This window comes from Panthera onca, chromosome B4 (genome assembly GCF_046562875.1).
Source record: "Panthera onca isolate mPanOnc1 chromosome B4, mPanOnc1 haplotype 2, whole genome shotgun sequence".
NCBI lineage: Eukaryota > Metazoa > Chordata > Mammalia > Carnivora > Felidae > Panthera > Panthera onca.
Genome location: NC_138345.1, coordinates 77,997,495 through 78,021,014, shown reverse-complemented (window position 1 = coordinate 78,021,014; position 23,520 = coordinate 77,997,495).

The following is a 23,520-nucleotide window of genomic DNA, read 5'->3' as shown; positions in this document are numbered from 1 at the left end:
GGAGGTGACTTAGAATTGCATACAATAGTTCCCCCTGTCCACAAGGGATGTGTTCCAAGACCCCAGTGGATGCCAGAAACTGAAGATAGTACTAAACCCTTTATATACTATGTTTTTTTTCCTATACATATCTATGATAAAGTTTAACTTATAAAGTAGACACAGTAAGGGATTAACAACAATAACCGACAATAAAAGAGAGCAATTTATAAAAATATACTGTGATAAAAGTTATGTAAATGTGGTCTCTCAAAATATCCTATTGTACTGTACTCACCTTTCTCCTTGTGATGATGTGAGATGACAAAATGCCTACAAGATGAGATGAATGAGGTGAATGATGTAGGCTTGTAATGTAGTGTTAGGCTACTACTGACTTTCTGACAATATGTCAGGAGGATTGCTTGCTTCTGAACCATGGCTGACCAAGGGTAACTAAAACTGTGGAAAGGGAAACCATAGATTAGGGGGGCTACTATACTCATAGAAAACGTCTTTCAAAAATGAAGGCTAAATAAAAAAATGTATAAATTATATATGAATTCACGAGTACTTTATTAACTGTCAGGTATTTGCTAATAGAAGAGAAATAGATTATTTAACTTCCAGGTTAAGAGAAGGAAGAAAATAGAATGAGAAAAATAATCAATCCGAAAGGAGGCAAGAAAGGAAAGCAAAAAAATAATTTTAAGGTAGGATGAATAGAAAACATAAACAAAATGGTGAAAATAAATTCAAATATATCCATGATTACAATAAATATGAATGGGCTAAATAATCCAATGTAAAGACACAGATTTCCAGCCTGGACAAGAGAGAGAAAAGGAGATTTCCAGAAGGATACAGAAGGTCACAGGAGTGTTTGCTGTGTTTTGTTGGTTTAGTAAGAAGGGAGAGATTGCAACTTAGACTGCAGTAAAGGAGCCAAGATGAGTTCAAAGATACTGTGGAAGAAGAAGGAGTAAGTGATGGATCCAGAACCTACGGTGTATGGGGAACACAGGATCAAGATCCAGAGTAGCCTTGGACAGAGGGTGGAGGGAGAAGGTGAACTAAGGGAGTTTATAGGCATGAGAGGGCCACCTGGGTGTTCTCAGCCAAACTGCAGTCATGGCCCTCTGTTGTGGTACAATATGGTCAGGAGGCAGGATGGCATATCATGGTGGGTGTGCTTAAATAAAGTGGTGAGCATTTGTAAAAGCCACTGTGGAGAATGGGAGTGGCATGCAGGGACATGGAAAAGCAGAAAGGGATCACCAGAGTGGCACTGGGGCCCGACCAGGGTTTCAGAACCTAAAACTGTGTTCATAACAAACTTTGGTACAGTTTCCTCTGGAAATACTTAGCAGTCCTGGGTGGGCAGAAGAGGGGACATTTGGAGGATGAAAGGTGAGAAGTAGGATGATAGGTATTGGTAGATGAAAGATGGGACAGAGAGTTGAGAGAAGCAGAGGGAGGGCAGTGTAGGAATGGAAGGCACCTGAATGTGATATGGCTGGTGGGTGAGGATGGGAGTCTGGCCAGAGGAGCCAGCCTGAAAGCCCCAGACAACATCAGATACCCGATGCCATCAACCATGTGCAATGGTCCCAGAGGATGATGCTGACCTCTGGTGTACTGGAGAGAAACTCTCCCCTGGCTTTTCTCACTCGCTGCTCCAGAGGCCATTGCATGATTTTAGAGTTTTTTCTTTAACCCTTACACTGACCCTGTTCCACTCCAGTGCCTCCTTGGTAAACAGGCCTGGTGCCCTCAGCCTTGATGATTCATGCTTCAATTTCTACGTGAGCATGCCCAATGGCCAAACAGGATGGTTCTCCTGGTCATTCTCCTTTTGTTGGGGACCTCTGAGCTTTTGCCTGTCTGGCCCCCTCTTCTCCACACCCTTAATGAGACTCCAGTTCAGAGCCTCATACCACACATCCCTGGTACTGCTAGTGCCACAACCTCTCTGCCGCCTGGCCACCCTCCCTGTGGTCACCAGGGACACCGCTGCACATCCATGTCCAAGAAAGCCCCTTGCACTTTGTCATCTACCTTCCTGACAGCATATAGGCTCCCTATTGCCCAAAACACCAAGCCAAACCCATGACATTCTGAATCTGGAGGAGATTTTAGAACTTATTTTAGTCTGATCTCATTTTACAGGTGGAGGAATTGAGGCTCAGAGAAGATAAATGACTTGTCCAGGATGGAACCAAAACTGGCAGTCAAGCCCTCTACCTGAGGAGAACTTAATATCCATCCAGACTTACTTAAAAGTAGAGCACAGAAAGCGACCACTTATTCTCCTAAGAGCTTTAGATGGGTGATTTGTTTTATTTATTTATTTTAGTAATCTCTACACCCAACACAGGGCTCAAACGCACGACCCCAAGATCAAGAGTCCCATGCTCCACCAACTGAGGCAGCCAGGTGCCCCCCAGGTCTTCAGATGGAGTAGTCAGTCTTCACAAGCCCTCCAGTGTAGAGATGAGGAACTGAGGCATAGAGAGCTTCAATAACCTGCCCAAGGTCACTCAACTGATTAATCCCCACCCTGATAGCTCTCCTATTGTCCTGGCTTCTGTCTCCCTCTCCCTCGCTCTCTCCCCCTCTTGTATACACACACCCACACACACCCCTCCACCACCCCACCCACACACCAAATCCTCACCCATAGTCTTCCCCCTGCCTAGACAGCTCTTGATCCCTCTTTTCCATCTGGATGATGAGAATCAATGCCCCCTTCTCCTGGGTGAGTACATGGGTCTGCCCTCCATCCACAGATGATTGCACCAGGGTTGGGCATCTGAACCATGGAAAAGCAATAAGTAGACTGGCTGAACTATTTAATTTTTCTCTGGTGGGCTTCGAACTAAGGAGACACAATAACTGAGTTACTTAGATGGTGGCAGGAGCTAGAGTAGTACTCTTGGCCATGAGGCATCAGGGTGAGCTGGGAGAGGAGAGTGGAGTGGAGCAGAGGCAGGGAAAGAGAGAGAGAGAGAGAGAGAGAGAGAGAGAGAGAGAGAGAGAGAGATTATTGAGATGTGCCTGTGGGTATGTGCATGTGCACACACGCCCTCCAGACTTACCCATTCAAAGAATACCCAGCCCGGTGTCTTCTGAGATCCCATGAGATCTGGCTGTATTTTCCAGTCCCAGTTTCTCCGAGATTCCCATGTCTTTCCAGAGAATTCTCTTTTCACTTCCATTGGTTTGAGTGTACTGGTCCTTGTAGCCTGCAAGCCTTAGCTAGAACACCAGTTCAAGGAATTGTAATGATTCAGAACGAGCTCAGGGCCTGACTCCTCCAGGAAGCCTTTCCCTTCCTGGCTGTGTTCCTCTCTCCTTCCCCAGACAGACCCTAAACCCTACCCCTTCCCCTTCCCTCCCGATGTTTAGTAAATACCCACTCATTGACTGGACCTTCTAACTTCGGGGCACCCATTTCTAATTTCGCTATCTGCAGTTGGACTATCTTTATTGCTATCATTTTATGTTCTAGCAAATCCATGCATCCATCCATCATATATTTATCCAGGGAACATGTCTTGAGTGCTACGTGCCAGGCACCGGGCTAGGCCTTGGGAATGGTTAAGATGAAAGTCCTAGTTCTTGCTCTACAGAAGTTTATAGTTCAGGAGAGAAATCCAGAGTCTCATCACCAAACTGGTCATACCAATAACACCAATACAGCCTCTGGTTTCATGATCCCAGACACACACACACACGCGCGCGCACACACACACACACACACACACGGGCTCTGTCTTATTTTCTCCTCCCCGTTCCTTCAGCCCCATCCTCACACCAAGTGACCACCCCATCTCCTGCCTGACCTCACACTAACACTGCTCTCTGCTCAGGAAGATGCCCTGGAGTTCTCTACCCTCCACGGTCTCTCCTTTCTGATCATTCTGTGGTACGGGAATTGACACTATAGTCTAGAGTGTGTGTGTGTCTTTATGCTATTTTAAGACCCCAGCACTCTGCAAAAACCTGGTGGAGAATACTGCCAAAGCCAAAGGGTGGGGGAGGGGGCCGAGCAACCTGAGCCTGGGGCCGGGCGGGTGTCTGCGAGCCAGGTTAGCGGAGCCAGCTGCCGCGACTCTGCTCCAACCTCCCGGTTAACTGCTGGCGTCCCGGCGGACCTGCTGGCCCGGCCCAACTCCAGCTCCACGTTCTTGTTGCCGAGCCCGGCCCTCATCCCTCCCCAGGAATCGCTTAGGAGTTTGCACACCAGGCAGCATGTAAAATTGTTGTGTTTCTGGAAACACACACAAGCAGAGAAGCCTTGAAATTCTTCTTGGAACGGGTCCAGGGATTTATTTATGAAATTCCCAGGGGGCGGGAGAGACAGAAGTCTGGACTTTGCAGACTGAGTGCTGTGCCGCCATCCCATCAACATCACCACCAGCTCTAGGGTGCACTTACTAAGTGCCCACCACATGCCTGGGCCAGCCTGCAGGGGGCTGTGGTTGGGCAGGAGGCATGCTCAGGTGCGCAATACTCAGTGGGGACCGTCTCCCCCGCCCTCTCCGCGAGAGGAGAAAAGCAAACATGATACTGACGCAATTTGGCCATAGTCCCCCGGTCTGCAGCCTCTCTCCCCCTTGCTCACTAAACTTTGGAGTCCATGCTGTCCTGTGGATGGACGTGCGGGGCCTCTAAAAAAGGCTCATGGCTAGTTCTACACAAGTGAGAAACTGGGAGCTCGCTGTAGTATGCTGAATCTTCTACTCCCACCCTTGGCAGTTTGGCATGGAACAGAAACGGGGTTTATGCCGAGGCAGGGTAGGGTCTGCCGGCTGCGCAAGAGAGCCAAATAGGGGGCACCTCGGTAGCTCAGTCGGTTAAGTGTCCAACTTTGGCTCAGGTCATGATCTCATGGTTCACGAGTTCGAGTACCGCATCAGGCTCTGTGCTGACAGCTCAGAGCCTGGAGCCTGCTTCATGGATTCTGTGCACTCCCCCACACCCCTCCCCTGCTTGTTCTCTCTCTCTCTCTCTCTCTCTCTCTCAAAAATAAATTAAGCATTAAAAAAATTTAAAAGCCACTTAGGATGGTTTCCAGGTCATCCCCAATGATGTCCTGTGGGTGCTTCAGAGGGGAACTGGATAGAAGCAAATGGTCAGGCTGATGGAGATAACGAGAGAACCTTAACTCTGCTTCCAGAAGAAAAGTGTGTAGAAACTTCTTGGCATAAACAAGCCTTCAGATCTCTGCCCCTTATCTAGCCCACTATCTAAGAGTCCACTTGGCAGAAGAGGCTTCTGTTGCCTCCCTTGACTCGGTAGAGGTGGGAAGGGATGAACCTAAATGTCTTTTGTTTCCCATATATACCCTGTCTTTCAAGGGAAGGCATAGGATCAATATCTGTATAATGACTAATCTTATGCAAATGTGGTGATTTTACTTCAAGAACTTTGAGGTAAGGTCCCAGACGAAAACAAGGAATAGTCTTTCAGAGATAAGATAGAATGATAGAATTAAAGACCTCAGTGTGAAACCTGAAACCATAAAAGTCCTAGAAGAGAGCATAGGCAGTAATCTCTCTGACATTGGCCCTAGCAACATTTTTCTAGACACCTCTCTGGAGGCAAGGGAAATAGAAGCAGAAATAAACTATTGGGAGTTCATCAAAATAAAAAGCTTTTGCACAGCAAAGGAGACAATCAACAAAACTAAAAGACAATGTATAGGACGGGAGGGATTATTTGCAAATGGCGTTTCTAATAAAGGGTTAATATCCAGGGGTGCCTGGGTGGCTCAGTTGGTTGGGCATCTGACTTCGGCTCAGGTCATGATCTCACAGTTTGTGGGTTCGAGCCCCGTGTCGGGCTCTGTACTGACAGCTCAGAGCCTGGAGCGTGCTTCGGATTCTGTGTCTCCTTCTCTCTGCCCCTCCCCTGCTTGCCCTCTGTCTCTCTGTCTCTCTCTCTCAAAAATAAATACAGATTAAAAAAAAAATTTTTAAAGGGTTAATATCTAAAATAGGGGTGCCTGGGTGGGTCAGTCCGCTGAATATCTGACTATTGATTTAGGCTCATGTCATGATCCTACGGGTTCATGGGAATGAACACCAAGCTGGGCTCTGAGCTGATAGCACAGAGCCTACTTGGGATTCTCTCTCTCCCTCTCTCTCTGCCCCTTTCTCGCTTGTGCTCTCTCTCTCTCTCTCAAAAGTAAATAAATAAACATCAAAAAATAAATAAGCAAACATTTTTTAAAAAGGTGTAGTATCCAAAATATATAAAGAACTTATACAACTCAACACGCCAAAATCAAATAATCCAATTAAAAATGGGCAGAAAACACAAACAGACATTTCTCCAGCAGACACATGAAAAGATGCTCAACATCTCTCATCATCAGGGAAATGCAAATCAAAACCACAGTGAGCTATCAACTCACACCTGTCAGAATGGCTAAAACTAAAAACACAGGACATAGGGGTGCGTGAGTGGCTCAGTCGGTTAGGCATCCAACTCTTCAGGTCAGGTCATGATTTCACGGTTCGTGTGTTTGAGCCCCACAGTGGGCTCCACACTGACAGTGCACAGCCTGCTTGGGATTTGATCTCTCTCCCTCTCTCTCTTCCCCTCCACCAGTCGTGCGCTCTTTCTCTCTAAAAATAAATAAACTTAAAAAAAAATAAAACAACCAAAACCACAATGAGATACTATCCCACACCTGTCAGAATGGCTAACATGAAAAACTCGGGCAACAACAGACGTTGGCGAGGATGCAGAGAAAGAGGAGCTCTTTTGCATTGTTGGTGAGAATGCAGGCTGGTGCAGCCACTCTGGAAAACAGTATGGAGGTTCCTCAAAAAGCTAAAGATAGAACTACCCTATGATCCAGTGATTACATTACTATGTATTTACCCAAAGAATACAAAAACACTAATTCAAAGGGATACATGTACCCCTATGCTTTTGCCGCATTATTTACAATAGCCAAATTATGGAAGCAACCCAAGTGTTCATCGATAGACGAATGGATAAAGGAATATTTAAAAAGCCATAAAAAAGAATGAAATCTTGGGGGTGGGGGTGGGGTGGGGAAAATGGGGGATGGGCATTAAGGAGGGCTTGTTGGGATGAGCACTGAGTGTTATACGTAAGTGATGAATCAATGGGTTCTACTCCTGAAGCCAAGACTACACTGTATGTTAGCTAACTTGAGAATTAAAAAAAAAAAAAAAAAAAGAACGAAATCTTGCCATTTGCAACAACATGGATGGAGCTAGTGAGTATAATGCTAAGCAAAATAAGTCAGAAAGAGACAAATACCATATAATTTCATTTGTATGTGGAAGCTAGGAAACCAAAGAAAGTTAAGAAAGCAAAGAAAGAAAGAGAGAGAGAGAGAGAGAGAGAGAGAGAGAGAAACAAACCAAGAACCAGACTCTTAACTACAGAGAGCACACTGATAGTTCCCAGAGGGGAGGTGGGTGAGGGGATGGGTGAACTAGATGAAGGGGATTAAAAGAGCATTTATCATGATGAGCACAGAATAATGTATAGAATTATTGGATCACTATATTATACACCTGAAACTAATATAACACTGTAGGTTAACTATACCAGAATTAAAATTTAAAAACTTAGAAATACAGAAGCACCTGAGTAGCTTAAAGGGTTAAGCGGCCGACTTCAGCTCATGGTTCGTGAGTCTGAGCCCCGCATCAGGCTCTGCACTGGCAATGGGGAGCCTGCTTGGGATTCTCTCTATCCCTCTCTCTCTGCCCCTTTCCCACTTGTGTGTGCTCTCTCTCTCTCTCAAAATAAATAAACAAATTTTTTAAAAACTTAAAAATATTTAGAGAATGACAGAAAGAAGGCCACTGCACTTACCACAGGGATTGTAGGACTTTTAAAAATCAAAGGCCAGGGGCGCCTGGGTGGCTCAGTCGGTTAAGTGTCTGACATCGGCTCAGGTCATGATCTCATAGTTTATTAGTTTGAGCTCCGCATCAGGCTCTGTGCTGACAGCTCAGACCCTGGAGCCTGCTTCGGATTCTGTATCTCCCTCTCTCTCTGTCCCTCCCCTGCTCTCTCTCTCTCTCAAAAATAAATAAACATTAAAATTTTTTTTAAAAAATCAAAGGCCACATCCAGAAAAGAATTAAATCAGGGTACAGGTAATTGAATATACCAAGTAAAAAATGGACACTGGAAGAACAATAGGGACAGTTTTCCTTTTGGAATGACAGAACCTTCCCTACCCTAACTTTGGAGCAACTGAAGCTCCAAACGCTGAAGTTTTTAAGCTCCCTATTCTATTTAGAAAAAACATCCCCCAAAGTTCTAGTGGCCTCACAGACCTCCGGAAGTTTCTCTCTCCCTTGGGAAGCCCCAGCCTGGTTTCACAGAATGGGTTGGGGTGGGGAGATGTGCCTTCTAGCAGCCTCTCCCAGGTGAAGCAAGCAGGTGTGGGCAGGCTCACCTGCCTGGGAAGTGTGTTATGAGTAGGCGGGCCCATTCCTGGCTGGGAGGAAGATGGCGTCAGCCTGCCAGGGCTTGTGTGCACATGTGTGCGTCCGTGCGTGCGTGCGTGCGTGCGTGTGTGTGTGTGTGTGTCTTGGGAAAGTGTTGGCACAGTGCTAAAGGCACAGCAACACTCCCCCCACACGCCCCTAAAGGTACATTAAACAACCATGACTTGCCTCCTCAGGCTTACAGGCAAATACCTACGTGCAGATGTGAAATTCCAGATTTGCTTCTAGGCACCTTAGTAGAAGAAAGGCCATGGATTTTGTGTTCAGACAGATCTGAGTTCAAATCCCAGCTCTGTTATTGACCAGCGGTGTGATCTGGGACCCAACACTCAACCTCTCTGACCTTTGGGTTCCTCACTGGTAATACAGGAATAATAATTTTTATCTTGCAACCCTTTTGTGAGGAGAGAGGAAGAAACCGTCCTTTATCAAGTGCCAGAGGCCGTAGAGAGGAGAGTTACGACTTCCTAGATGTCCGTAATACAATCACTCAATTCAGACTGCCAGTTTTTAACCTCACCGTACTGCTCTTGTCACCTGTAAAACAGGGACAGTAATGGTCCCACCTCAAAGGTTGGTTGGGAGGGTCAAACAAGTCAGTATACATATACGGCACGTTTGATGATGTCTGGCCATAGCAAGTGCTCAAAACATGTCAGCTATTGTTCTCTGCGGAGCCTGCACTCACACCCACATGGTCTGTGCCCTCAGGACCCAGCCCCACTAGCCCTGTCTCAGCTTGCCCTGCCTGTGGCTTTTGGCTACTTTTCCTTACAGTAAAATCTGGGTTTTTTTCCCCCAAGCTGGTCTTTCCCAGGCGGTGCTGCTGTCATGGGAACCGACAGGGGCTGCCCGGGTTTGGGGGGAGGAGGGGTTGTAGATTAAAGCCAGAGAATCCCACCACTGCTGTTGGAGGTACTACAACAGTAGGCTGGCCACCGTCCTTGCCCTAGAGGGGCAGATAGTGGGGGCCAGAGGGAGGAGTTTATGGGAGCTCACTCCTGCCCGTCCTGCCGCTGGGCAGGTAGGTGAAATCCCATGATTCAAAACTATCTGCCACCGTATCTCCATCATCTTGTCAGAAACACAACCCGGTCCTGAATGCCATTGCTGCCTTGTGAAGCTGAAGAAATGCATGGCTTAGAACACGGATTCATAGTCGATGTGTTATTGCTCTTCACCTTTGAGAAAACTATGCTACTCCAAAGTAGGTATAATTAGCCTCACTTAACAGATGGGGAAACTGAGGCCTCAGAGACCTCTAAGTGAGTTGCCTGAGTCACTTGGTAACGTGTGGAAACAGCCGTGGGAATCCAAGCCTTTTGATCTTTGCCATTATCCTGAAACGCCTGGGAGCAGAGGAGGAGGGGTGAATGGACAAGAGCTGGTCCCCATAATCCAGTGATTCTGGGAGGACGAAAAAGCACTCTTCCCTCCTCCCCCACGAAAATTCCACTTTTGAAAATTAAGGCAACCTTTTTTAAGAGCAAAATGGCCACACATCAAGAGCCTTAAAGAACTTCTGAACTTGAACCTCATAATTTCACTCCTAAGAAATTATTCCAAGCATATCCCTATTTCCTGACCCCACAATTCCAGTTGTGGGAGTTTATCCTGAAGAAACGCTGGAATCAGACACATGCCTAAAGACTTGACTGGGGAATGTCATCACAGTTTCAGCTGAGATAGTAAAATACTGGTACAAATGGATATTCAAAAATAGAGAATTGTTCATGTAAGATACAAAAGGTTGTAGAAAAGTATTTAATGACACAGAAAGATGTTGCTGATATACAGTTAAAGTGGGGAAAAGCAGGTTATAAAATATGTACAGTGTAATCTAATATTTATTTTTAAATTATGCATAAAAAAGGGGCGCCTGGGTGGCGCAGTCGGTTAAGCGTCCGACTTCAGCCAGGTCACGATCTCGCGGTCCGTGAGCTCGAGCCCCGCATCAGGCTCTGGGCTGATGGCTCGGAGCCTGGAGCCTGTTTCCGATTCTGTGTCTCCCTCTCTCTCTGACCCTTCCCCGTTCATGCTCTGTCTCTCTCTGTCCCAAAAATAAATAAAAAACGTTGAAAAAAAAAATTAAAAAAAAAATTATGCATAAAAAAGAGCTGGAAAGATATTTAGCAAAATGTTTATGAGGCTTATCTCTGGGTGGTGAAATTACAAATATTGTCCTCTTGATTATCTGTACCATCAAAATTTTCAAAGATGACTAACTGTTGTAACTAAAACAATCAATGTAAGCTAAAATAGCCTATCCACAAAAATACACATTGAAGCATGATTTAAGGTAGAAGAAAACAAAAACAAAACAAATATATATATATGTATGGAATAGCATACATAATATATATGTAGAGAAATTTATTAAATAAATTTAATAAATTAAATTTAGTAATAAGTTAAATAAATAATTTAATAAATTCATTAAATTCATTAAATAAAAGTATTAATATCGTTAAAATTATTATAAAGCCTGTGTAGAAATATTAAAATGTTAATGACATAGTAAGTGAAAATCATATACTAAGTGAAAAATACTGGACACAAAACGGAGTGTGCACCATGATCAGAGGTGCGTAATGTATGTATGCGATGGAAATATTTGTTTCCATTTGATAGGGCGAGGGATTAGGTGTAATTTTGTCCTTTCTTTCAAAATTACCAAAATGTGATAATTTGGGTAATTAATTAAGTTAAATTAATTAATTTCAATTAAAAAAAAAACTTACTCATGGGATGATATAGTGCTGAGCATCAGGCCGTATTTCTAAAACCATTCAGAGTTCTGACGTCTCTTCTTCTAACCTCACCTCATTCATATTCATATTATTGTTATCGTTCATTGAATACCTACCACATGTATACTTACCTCGTTTCCATCTTCCACAATGAACTCTGTAAGATAGGTAAATGACTTAAGATTTTGTTGGTTCCAAGTAATAGGAATCCAGTCTACCACTCAAGAAAAAACCTTTTTTTTTTTCTTCTTTTTCAGTTTAAGGATGCAGGAGTTTCTTCCAGACTCAGTGCAGTGAGTGTGTCTCAATCAGTCACTGGGAGGAGGAGGTCAAATGCACAAGATTCTTTCTCTTCACCCTTTCTTCCTCTCTGGGCCTTTGCTTCTGTGCACCTGTTTCCAGCTTCTTTGATGCAAACCAGCTTTCTCGGCTTCCTGTCCGCGTAGGAGCACACGGCTCCTGACAGCCTTTGGGTCTATGCTCAGTCCGGCCGCGCAGAAAAGTCTCCAGCGTGACTCTCTCTGGGTCTCAACTCCTCCTTCAGGAGGTAGGGACTCATGGTCCAGCTTGGGTCAGGTCCCAACCTCGGGCCCCATCATCATGTTATATGAACATGGCTGCCAGGAATCACCACCGTTCCTACACGAATAGGATGAGGGAGCAATTCCTAAAAAAAAAAAAAAGCATTTGAGAGTGGATAGGAGGAGGTGGGTCAGGTAGTCGGAAAGGAAAACCAGTATATGCCACACATTTTTCCTCTTTCTACAGATGAGGACACCAAGGCTCAGAGAGGTTAGTGGACAGGCTTCAGGTCATACATATGGAGCTGGAATTCAGACCCAGGTCTGCCTCTCTCAGAAGTCCACTGCATCACATCACCACACACATTTATTGACAGCAAGTTAGTCAGACCTAAGAGTGTCCCAGACGGAGGAGACAAGATATGCAGAGGCCCGGAGGCAGAAAAGGAACTGTGGGCCTAAGGGGCTGAAGAGAAGAAGTCCGGGGTGACTGGACCACGCAAAGAGAGAAGAGGGCTGAGGAAAGAGATGTGGCCAAAGTTGCAGGATGGTTCAGATCAAGTGATAGGGGCCTTCTGATAAGGAGTTCGGACTTGAACCTGAGGGCAGTGACACGCAACAGGGAACATTATGGAATATCCATTTGCATTTTAGAGGAGCTTCTTCAGCTTCAGTAAAAAGGATGAACTGGATTGACTAGATGGGTGTAGGACAGAAAGAGGAGTTTCCACTAACCTCGAGGAGAGATGTCGGTGGCTGGGACCAAGGTGGGGATGAAGGTAGGCGGAGTTGGGAGAGACAATCAGGATGTGGAAAGGACAAGGGTTTGGGTTTGATTTCTCGACTGATAGCGGGGGTGATAGGTAGAAGGAGGTCGCTAACAAATCTCGTGCGGAGTCATACCATTCTCTGAACATCAGGGACAGAACAGGTTTGGGGTGATAGATAACGAGTTCCGTTTGGGACATGATGAATTTGAGAAGCTTGGGAGACATCTAAGAAGTCATCCAGAAGCAACTGGGTCTTTAGGGACACCAGCACTTACGGGAGAGGCAAAGAAGAGAAGCCCACAGAGAAGTCTGAGAAGGAGCCCCCACCAGGCAGGAGGGAGACCATCAGCGGGAGGCAGGAAAGCCAAGAAGCAGGATGGTTAGCAGTCAAATGTTGCCCAGAGGACGAGTTAAATAAGGAAAGACTGATAAGGGGCCACTGGATTTCCCAACAAGGAGGCCAGTGGTAACCACCAAGAGATCAGTTTCCATGGCAGAGCTGGAAAGTGGTGGGCCGAGAGTGGGAAGTGAGGAAGCAGAGACTTTTCCAATAAATGTGACCATGAAGGGGAAGGGTGGTTGAGAGAGACTGGGGTGGTTGGAAGGTGGGGGGTGAGTGTTTTTTGTTTGCAGCAAGCTTCACCCGGATGGAAAGGACCCACAGAGAAGGGCAAATTGAGGATTCATTCCGAAGCCTGAAGGGTCACTGAGAGAAGAGGAAACTGAGGCCCCAAGCCAGCTGCCTGTTTTTATAAATAAAGTTTTATTCAAACAGAAAAGAGACAGAGACAGAGGAAAGGGGGACCGGATATGGATGCAGGTGAGTTTATAGGTGTGGTGTCAGCAGTGAGAGAGCGCCCTGGGCTTTCATTTTCTACGAGAAGGCAAAATCAGGGAAATCTGAGATTTACCACCACCTCATTTAGACAAGTGTGATAAACCTGTTTTTGTGGTTTTACCTCAATACTGTGGGATCAAATTCTCAAATTCACACCTGAAATACAATAAAAATGCAAATCTTGGAGAAGTGCAGAAAGGCCAGTTTTAATGAGTGAATATTGTTTTTTAAGAAAGAGGTAATTTTATTCACTTCAGGTACATACAGTAACACCAAATATTACCTAGTGATTGGGAAAGAATCACTTGTAATTAGCATAGAAATTGTTTGGCATGTAAATTAGTTTTTCTGAAGTACTTGACTATGCTTAAAAACAGTACTTTAGTATTTTAAGAATTCCCCTTGTGGGGTGAAACCACTTTATATCTATTTTAAGACCTTGTTAAGTCTGCTTAAATGTAGTTAATTTTTTTTTTTTTTTTCTGGAAAAGATACCGGCTGCATCAGAAAACTGTTTCTGGCAAAGGTAAGATTGTATAAGTGTGCACCACACAGGCGCTTTCCAAAGGCCATTTCCACCAGAGAGCAGATCTGATTGCCGGAGATTGTTACTAAGGGAACAGTGGGGTGCGAATATAAATTTCACTTCACAAAAGACCTAACGAAAGTATTGATCCAAAGAGATCAGCCAGTGAGTACAGGATAAGAAGCCTGTGTCTAATTGAAATAAACACGCATATAGACATAGCATATATATGTATATATGCAATCTTAGGTTTTTACCTTGTCCTGCAAATCTCTCCTGTTTAGCTGCTGCCCAGATAAGGAAACCAGGGAGATTAGAGAGCCAGGGGCTGGGGAGAGGGACTGGACTGCCTTTCTCCCCTCTCACTTGAGAGAGGAGCAAAGCTAGAAGCATTGACCCCAAGCCAGCCTATAGCTCCACGGAACAGAAGCTGTAAACACTATCCGTGAGGATAGTACACTATTGTTGGTATTGGTAGTATTATTTGTTAAACAATTTTGGCCTGGCCCTTTGCCCAACCTGCTCACAACCACCTTATGTATTATCCCCATTTCAAGATGGGGAAGCTGAGAATCCGTGCTGATCTGCGTCCGGGATCGCAGGCTCGTGAATGGCCGTCAGGACCCCAAAGCTCCGTGGTTGTGGGTTTTGTTTCCTTACCCTTCCGGCAACCCCCCACAACGGGCCTCAGGTTAGTCACACGGTCACATGTTATCATCTGTGCAAGCGGCCTGTGCAAGGCCGCAAGGCACCTCTCGGATTTTGTTTTCTCTTTCTCCACTCCCTTTTCCAATCTCCATCCACCTGCTCCCCTCACCCCCCAGGCACTGTGGTGAACTTGTTCATGTCCTTAAATACATGCACATCTTTGTGAAGGCTGTGGCGTTGTTTTGAATATGCATGCATTCTATTATGATTGTGTGGGGGGGATAGAAACACTTGACATAAGGTCTACCCTCTTAGCATATTTTTAAGTATACAACACAGTATTGTTAACAATAGGCTGTATACTGCACAGAGCTCTAGAACTTTATCTTGTAGAAATGAAACTCTGTACCTTTGACTACTCACATCCTATTTCCACCTCCCCCCAGCCCTGATAACCACCACTCTACTCTCTGCTTCTATGAGTTTGACTATTTTAGATTCCTCAAAAAGTGATACCTTGTCATATTTGTCCTTCCATATCTGGCTTATTTCACTTAGCATAACGTCCTCCAGATCCATCTATGTTGTTGCAAATGGTAGGATTCCCTCCTTTTTTTTTTTTTTTTTTTTAATGTTTATTTAGTTTTGAGAGAGAGCAACAGAGAGTGAGCAGGGGAGGGGCAGAGAGAGAGGGAGACACGGAACTCGAAGCAGGCTCCAGGCTCCATACTGTCAGCACGGAGCCCGACATGGGGCTCAAACTCAGGAAACGTGAGATCATGACCTGAGCTGAAGTCGGACACTTAACTGACTAACCCACCCAGGCACCCCATGGAGTCCCTCCTTTTTAAATATTAATATTAATATTCATTAATGGGTGAATAATATTCCACTGAGTGTACATACTGTGTTTTCTTTTTCTAAATATTTTTAAAGTTTATTTATTTATTTTGAGAGAGACAGAGACAGAGAGAGCAGGGGAGAGGCAGAGAGAGGGGTGGAGAGAGAATCCCACTCAGACTCCGAGCTGACAGTGCAGAGCCCAACATGGGGCTTGAACTCACGAACCATGAGATCATGACCTGAGCTGAGATCAAGAGTTGGATGCTTAACCGACTAAGCCACTAATCTTTTTTTATTTATTTAGACAGAGACAGAGACAGCAAGAGCGGGGGAGAGACAGAGAGAGAGAGAGAGAGAGAGAGAGAGAGACAGAGAGAGAATCCCAAGCAGGCTCTGTACCATGAGCACAGACCCCGATCCCGACGTGGGGCTCAAACTCACAAAACCAGGAGATCATGACCTGAGCAGAAACTGAGAGTCACTTAACCGAATGAGCCACCCAGGCATCCCTTGTCTTTTTTTTTTTTTTTTAGGAGAGCTTATTTTTAAGTAATCTCTACACACAACGTGGGGCTTGAACTTACAACTCCAAGATCAAGAGTCGCATGCTCCACCAGCTGAGTCAGCCAGGCGCCCCAATATACCACATGTTCTTTATCCATTTGTCTGTCGATGGACAGCTGGGTTGCTTCATGGTCTTGGCTATCATGAATAATGCTGCAATGAACATGGGAGTGCAGAAATATCTTTGGGATCCTGATTTCAGTTCCTTTGGGTATATACCCAGAAGTGGGATTGCTGGATCATCTGGTGGTTCTCTCACTCATTCCAAATTTATATGAAAGGCATTGTGCTATGACTTTCATTCTCTTTTTGCCCATCAGTTCTGTGTTTTCTAGATCTATCCATGTAGCAGGGTGCCCGGGGGCTCAGTTGAGCGGCCGACTCTTGATTTCAGCTCAGGTCATGATCTCATGGTTCTGAGTTTGAGCCCTGCATTGGGCTCCATGCTATCACAATGTGGAGTCCGCTTGGGACTCTCTCTCTCTGCCCCTCCCATGCCCTCTCTCTCTCTCTCTCTCTCAAAATAAATAAATAAACTTGAAAAAAAATTTTAAAAGATCTATCCATGTTACTGTATGTATATTTGGTTCATTGGATGACATAATATTCTGAGATATTCATTTATAACATTTTACTTAGCCATTCCCCCAGGGATGGACACCAAGGTTGGCTCTAGCTCCCTGCTACCACAAACAACACTGGGTTGAACTCCCTCATGCGTGTCCCCTCATGGACTTGTATGAGTACTTTACTGACGTATGGGTGCAGACATGGTATCACAAGGCCAAATGGGACAGACACACCCATTTTTGTAACGCTAAAAAGGCTATACCAATTTACATTTCTATAAGAATTACACAAGAGTTTCTATTTCCCCACATCGTTGCCAACACTGGGCATTATTCACTTTTTTAAATTTTGCCATTTTGATAGATGTCAGTTGTTGTGTCATTTAAGTGTGCATTTCTTGCCTCACTAGTGAGTTTGAGTTGTATTGTTAGTCTTTTGGGCTTCTTTTTTGGCGAACTGACTCTTCACGTCTTTGCCCACTTTTTATTGGGTCTTGCTGATTTCCAGGAATTTCTCACACATTATAGACAATAATGCCTTAAAGTTTTAGGGATTGCAAATATCTCCTTTCAGTCTGCTATCTTTTTTTTTTCAATTAGAGAGAGAGAGAGAGTGGGGGGGAGAAAGGCAGAGGGGAGAGAGAGAGAGAGAGAGAGAGAGAGAGAGAGAGAGAGAGAGAGAGAGAGAGAGAGAATCTTAAGCAGGATCCATGCTCAGAGTAGAGCCTGACTTGGGGCTTGATCTCACGAACCATGAGATCATGACCTGAGCTGAAATCAAGAGTCTGACACTCAACTGACTAAGCCGCCCAGGTGCCCCTCATTAATTTTTGATGTCACCTTTATTAGGTATTAGTTCTTAGGTGTCTATGATTCTGTTTCTGAGCTCTTTATTGTGTTCCACTGGTCCATTTGTCTATCTGTCCACTTGTCTGGTCTTACTCCTCTTACTATGGCTTATCATCTGCTAGAGCAAGTCTATCCTCTTCTCACTTCATCAGAATTGACTTGGCCAGATTCACATATCCTTTGATCTAGGAATTTCACTTTTTCAAATTTATCCTACACATATACTTGAATGAAGCAAAATGATGTACACACCAGTTTACTCGCTGCAGCATTGTTTGTAACAGCCCCAAATTAGGAACAACCAAACTTCCAAATAGAGGGGACTGGCTCTGGAAAACAGTGTGGAGGTTCCTCAAAAAATTAAAAAGAGACCTACCCTATGACCCAGCAACAGCACTGCTAGGAATTTACCCAAAAGACACAGGAGTGCTGATGCATAGGGGCACGTGTACCCCAACGTTTATAGCAGCACTTTCAACAATAGCCAAATTATGGGAAGAGCCCAAATATACATCAACGGATGGATGGATAAAGATGTGGTTTATATATACAATGGGATACTACGTGGCAATGAGAAAGAACGAAATCATGCCATTTGCAGCAACGTGGATGGAACTGGAAGGTATCATGCTGAGTGAAATAAGTCAGTCAGAGAAAGACAGATATCATATGTTTTCCCTCATATGTGGAAACTTAGCAGAAGACCATGGGGGAAGGGAGGGGAAAAAATAGTTACAAACAGAGAGGGAGGGAGGCAAACCATAAGAGACTCTTAAATACAGAGAACAAAGGGTGGATGGGGGCAGGGGAGAGAGGAAAAGGGGTGACGGGTATTGAGGCGTGCACTTGTTGGGATGAGCACTGGGTATTGTATGTAAGCCAATTTGACAATAAATTATATTAAAACATTTTTAACAAATAAAAGAAAAAAGAGAGAGGGGCCAGGTTTAAATAAGGTGCATTTAAACAGCAGAATAGGGGCGCCTGGGTGGCTCAGTCGGTTAAGCGGCCGACTTCAGCTCAGGTCATGATCTCATGGTCCGTGAGTTCGAGCCCCGCGTCGGGCTCTGTGCTGCCAGCTCAGAGCCTGGAGCCTGTTTCAGATTCTGTGTCTCCCTCTCTCTGACCCTCCCCCATTCATGCTCTGTCTCAAAAATAAATAAACGTTAAAAAAATTTTTTTAATAAAAAAATAAATAAACAGCAGAATAAAATGAATACAGAAAAGAAAAGGAAAGAAAAAAGGAAAGAAGGAAAGAGAAAAGAAAAGAAAAGAAAAGAAAAGAAAAGAAAAGAAAGAAAAGGCAAGGAAGAAAAAGCTCTCTATCTGCCGATATGGAAAAATTTCCAAGACATATTATTAAGTGAAAAAAATAAGGTGTAGAATAGTGTATATAATATGCTACTTTTGGGGGCGCCTGGGTGGCTCAGTTTGTTAACAGTCCAACTCTTGATCTTGGCTCAGGTCATGATCTCACAGTTCATGGTTCGAGCCCTGCATCAGGCTCCACGCTGACAGCACAGAGGCTGCTTGGGATTCTCTCTACCTCTCTCTCTGCCTCTCGCCCGCTCGTGCTTTCTCTCTCTCAAAATAAATAAACTTAAAAAAATATATGCTACTTTTGTATAAAAGGTAGGGTGGGACAGGCTCCATATTAAATTCACATATATATATCTACATAGATATATATATGTAAATATTAAAAATATAGGGGCGCCTGGGTGGTGCAGTCAGTTGGGCGTTCCACTTCGGCTCAGGTCGTGATCTCGCAGTTTGTGAGTTCGAGCCCCACATCGGGCTCTGTGCTGACAGCCCAGAGCCTGGAACCTGCTTGGGATTCCATGTCTCCCTCTCTCTCTGCCCCTCCCCCGCTCATGCTCTCTCTCTCTCTCTCTCTCTCTCTCTCTCTCTCTCTCTCAAAAAAAAAAAATATTAAAAAAAATAAAGTACTCTTTGCTTAATTTAAAAATATATATATATATTAAAAATACATACGTTACATATATAAACTCTGAAGGGACAGAAGCATAAAAACCTAAGACTGGTGATTTCTCTGGGGGTCAGGGAAGGGGAGACAAGGATGGAAGGGAGACTTTTGGCACTTTTGGTTTTGAACCATGTGAACGTATAAACTATTCCAAAAGTCACCTAAAATAAGGGGGAAATTGATACAGCTTGTTAGGAATTTATATTCTTCCATACAAAATTAAGAATAAATTTGTTGAATTACTAAAAAGAAATTCAGCTGGAATCTTGACTAGGATGAAAACCGTTGCTCCTCACTACTCTGCTCCTTCCTCAGGTATCAGAAGTGCAACGAAAGATATGAGGGACCGAAGTCAGGGGAAGACCCTGGTCAGGTGGGAACAAGGACCGGAAACGGTCCAGAATTCAGGAGAAAGTCACCAAGTGGCACGTGGCTGTGGTTTTCCTTTTAAACTCTGGTCATTCAGAGAACCATCTATTCCACTCCTATGTTTGCCTGTTTTATTAAGGAATTACATCTCAGTCGGTTAAGCACCGACGTCGGCTCAAGTCATGATCTCGCGGTTCGTGAGTTCGAGCCCCGCGTCGGGCTCTGTGCTGCCGGCTCAGAGCCTGGAGCCTGCTTCGGATTCTGTGTCTCCCTCTCTCTCTGCTCCTTCCCTGCTCAGGCTCCATCTCTCTCTGTCTCTCAAAAATAAATAAACGTAAAAAAAAAAAAAACAAAAAACTAAAAAAAAAAGGAATTACATCTCTGGGGAGGAAGAAAAGAGTATTGAACAGAAGTCTTTAGAACACCTCTGTCCGTGAGCAACCCCTACTTGAAGCCTAAGTGGTGGATAAAAACCTCATCACCCACCTGGCGAAAGGTCATCTTAACTGCAGGCAGGGGCGCTCGAGAAAAACTGCCTTGGTCCAGCTGAGTTTACAAATCCAGACCCAAAGAGGGCAGACTGGCATGCTTTGCAAGCTTGTTTGCTTTCATTTTTCTGAACATCAGTCCAGCTTCTTGTCCTGAAGGATCACAGATTCCAAACTGGTAGAGTCAAAATTAATGAGATTTCCCAGTAATGAGCCTAAGACTAAAATTATGGAAAATCCACTAATTATAAACTATGCAGCCACCTATAACCACTACTTGGAGCCAGGACTCTGTGGGTAGGAGGGAGAGGAAGGTCACAGATGCAACCTGTGCCTGACCGTCCTTCCTTCCTGCTGCCCCTGCCCTTCTCCCTAGGCTAGGGGGCCTCACAGCACCCAGTGCTTCCTGCCTCTGAGCTCTGACCCTGCCCCCACCCCCACCAGGTCAAGCTAGGTCCTGCTTCTAAGGGCTCTGTAAGGCCAAATTCCTGGAAACTACAAAATAGGGCCCAGAGTGGAGGTGGGGGGCATGTTTTCCCCCTCAGTTCTGGGAAGCAGTGGGGGAGGGATGCCGGGAGAAGGAATAAGGTAGAAAAGGCAGACGAAATGCCCATTATACCCAAGCCCGTCAATTTCCTTTTTTCATCTCTTTATCAGTGTTTGTGACTGAGCTTCTTATCAACAGGAAACGCCTGCCTAAGGGGACAGGGCAGGTCCAGGGGGACTGGACGCCAGGGATTGGGAATTCTGGGTAATGCACTGCTGCTGTCCAGCCTGACCGAACGGCCTCATGATTGCCAGGACCCAGTAAGGCTCTTGGCCTTGGCATCTGGTGAATCCTTAGGTCTACACAGTAAGACAGCACACCAGACCGGCCCTGAGGCCAAAGGTCTGCAGGAGGGTGGGGCTCCACCTCTAGCCCTCCATGACCAAGGACAAGTCACCAAACAGCTCAAGCCATGAAGTAAGAATTGCCCTTATCCCTAAAACCCACCAAACCCCCTCCTTTCTAGCTGAGGAGAGGCCAAATGACCTACCAAGGTCACAGACAACTTAATGACAATCGCCCCAGTTGGCCCTTCTACTGTGTTTGCCTTCAGCCCTCAGAGGATGGCACCTGTGCTGGGCCTCCAGGCCTGGGACAATTAGGTACTTGGCACGACTTCTAGATGAAGGGAGGAGAGGGGCTCGAGCACTGATTAACCTCCTACTATGTGCCAGGGGCTTTAAAAACACGGATCCTCACTCCAGGCTACTGGTTTCCCAGACGGGGCTCCCAGGAGAGGGACAGACTGAGGGTCAGGTTTCACGGGACGCTAAGATCAAATCTTGGTGCTGAAAATAAACGCCCAAGAGGGATATCTGGGCCAAGCAAGGCTTTATGGGTGGCTCAGAGGAACAGGTTTATCTAGACGTCTTTCTTCAGACTGGCAGACGACTGAACCAAGAGTATGAGAACTGGCTGTTCCCCTGGTGAGGAGAGACAGGAAAGGTTTCTGTAGAACAGAGCTTGGGCCACCTTGCTGCCCACTTCCTGGCCCTCTTGCCTACCAGTTGCTCTTGAGAGGCCACACTCTGCTTCTGGAAATTCCAGCGTGCCTCTTGCCCTGTCCTTGTGTCTCCCTGGACAACCCCACTCTTCCCTCTCACCTCACCACTTGCGCCTCCAGTTGGGATCTAGGTCACTAAGAGTGGGTGGGTGAGAAAGAACAGAGAAGAGACTCATCCAGACGTGACACCCTGCAGGGCAGCAGTGACAACACTTTAACCTGAAATCTGCCTGAAAATAGACTGTGTGTCTATGACATTATGCAAATTATATGCAAAGTCAAGAAGCCCTCTGTCTCTATTTCTAGCAAACTGAATGTGGCCCTGGTGTTAGCAGCTCCTTCCAAGAGTCGCCCACCTAGAGTGACGACGGCAGTTCGCATCAGTCCCCAACCTGGGAGACTGGACTCAGGACGGGCACCCCTCCACTCCAGCCCCAGGCCTGGGTCTTTTACACATGAGGACTGTTATGTCTTGGTCTGTTAATCTTGATGCAAGTGAGGAGTTGGAGAAGCACAGCACCCTCCTTGAAGGTGATGTGGGGTGGGCCTGAGGGAGATTGGTGACTGGGAGGAAGGGAGAATTGTCCTTGAAGGCCTGGGTACCGCGAGGCCCTGGCAGGGGAAGGTTGGTCCTCAGCCTCAAAGCCCATGCTCTAGAGACCACCTTCACCCCCCCACTTGGGCATGTTACAGGCACTCATCACCCCTAGGGAGGGTCCTTATTACACAGACAATCCTCTCCCTCTTCGCACAGGTAAGGACATTAGAGTTTGGGGTCCCCCAGGAAAGTAGAGCAAAACTGCAAAGAAGTCAATGGGTTTCTTTCTTCCACAGGCAGGCAGGTTCCCTAGGCTCTACATGGCACCTCCCAAGGGCACGGTGACCTCCCAAGGACTCTTCTACCCCTGGAGGGCAATGAGCCAATTCTCCTTTGTCCCACCCCAGCCATAGCCAACCATAGTGTGGACATCAGGGTGGAGATGTAAGGACCAGGTCGGGTGGGCACAGGGAGGGGAAAGGCTGCCTTTGTGGGACACCAGGAACGCTCCAATTTCCACAAAGCTGGTCTGAGAGGTCCTCTGGGGAGGAGGGCACTGTCTGTTGTGGGGAGCTCCATGGACACAGGCACAGGGAGGCTGCAGCAGGCTCTAGGCATAAGGCCAACTGGGGGGCCGCAGGACATAGGGTCGGTCCTCTGTGATACAATCAGGGCACCCTTTCTGCGGTTCCCTAACAGGGCCTCTGATACAAAGGCACAGATTTTTCTGGGCTGAGAAGTCAGATGGACGAGTCCCTTCTCTAATTCTTGCAGTACCTTTCTCCCACATGGCACGTCCTTGCCCCCACTGTCCCGGGGTTGGGGGTGGTGGGAGGTGTTTTCCAAGCCCAGGACGCCAAGATGGGTCTTCGAGGATGGTGAGGTCCTTACCAGTCCAGGGGTGAGGGCCGACTCCCGGCAAGGTGGGGGCCCCATTTGGGGGGGAGGGACTTGAGAACAGAGAAAAATCGAGGCAGACGGGTCCAAGCTGACTCTGAGTGAGGACACAAAAGAGCGCCTTCCTAGGTTTTCGGGGGACAGTCCCTGCAGACTGAGACCCGGCGCAGCTCACGCACGTGCACGCCGGACGCACAGAAGGCGGTCCAGCCCGGGGAAGGGCCCGCGGGTGCCTGCGCAGGGGCGGGGCGGGGCGGGGCGGGCGGCGGCCGCCCGGCAGCCTTTGGCCAGCAGAGGGCGATGTGGCGGACGCCTCGATGTGTC